This window comes from Myotis lucifugus, unplaced genomic scaffold (assembly GCF_000147115.1).
Source record: "Myotis lucifugus unplaced genomic scaffold, Myoluc2.0 scaffold_6, whole genome shotgun sequence".
In the NCBI taxonomy this organism is placed as follows: Eukaryota; Metazoa; Chordata; class Mammalia; order Chiroptera; family Vespertilionidae; genus Myotis; species Myotis lucifugus.
This window is the reverse complement of record NW_005871054.1, coordinates 3510772-3511520: the sequence shown is the minus strand read 5'-3', so window position 1 is coordinate 3511520 and position 749 is coordinate 3510772. Positions and strand designations below refer to the sequence as shown.

Here is a 749-nt window from a genome sequence, read left to right as displayed (position 1 = left end):
GGTTTGGGGGGTCCGGCGAGGACTCAAGTTTTATTTCCGTCCTGGGGCCCCCCATGACAATCCTTTCGGAGGGGCCCAGGTTTCCCGATTCTACGAACACTGCCTGCTTTCCGATCCGGTCCCTGGCCGGACTGTATCTTACACACGTCGCGCCGCGTTTTCTCCGCATTCGGCGCAGCCGGGGGAGTGGGGGGCGGGGGAGAGCGGCGAGGGAGGGATGCGCGGGGGTGGGGAGAGGGAGGGCCCCGCAACGTGCCGGGGCGGGGGAGATTCCAAACTGTGTGTGACAAGTTCCAGGGCCCAGTGAAAAATTCAGTTCTCTGTGCGCACCGCCCCCCCTTTTAAAAAATACAGAATTGGGTATAGATGGTCCTTTAAAATTGCACCAAAAATTAAAATAAGGGTGGTGAATGAGGAGGGGAAAGGGTGTGGGCCCTCTCACGCCTTTCTTTCCCTCACTGACAAACTTTCCTAAGTGCCCACCCCCGCCTCTCCAGACGCACTCAGCTAGCCAGGAGCGAGCCACCCACCCACCCTTATGGGGGCTCACAAGGGCCACCACCACCATCCCCCATCCCGACCCAGCCAGGCCGGGGACAGAGGGCAAGAACTCCAGGGTGGGGTGCGCAAAGTCCTGGGATGCAGTACCCCCGGAACGCATACTCGAATATACTACCCCCTGTCGACCTCCCCACACCCGACCCACCCCTACCTGGCTATGTCAGTGCTCGGGGGGCAGGGGGCCGGTG

The 749-nt window shown here is 61.3% G+C and overlaps 1 protein-coding gene across 4 annotated transcripts in view; it reads right to left on the bottom strand.

Moving 5' to 3' along the window:
* Positions 1-749, bottom strand: part of BCL11A (B cell CLL/lymphoma 11A) — a 99220-nt gene that overhangs the window by 95930 nt on the left and 2541 nt on the right. The gene's annotated exons all lie outside the window — the stretch shown is intronic.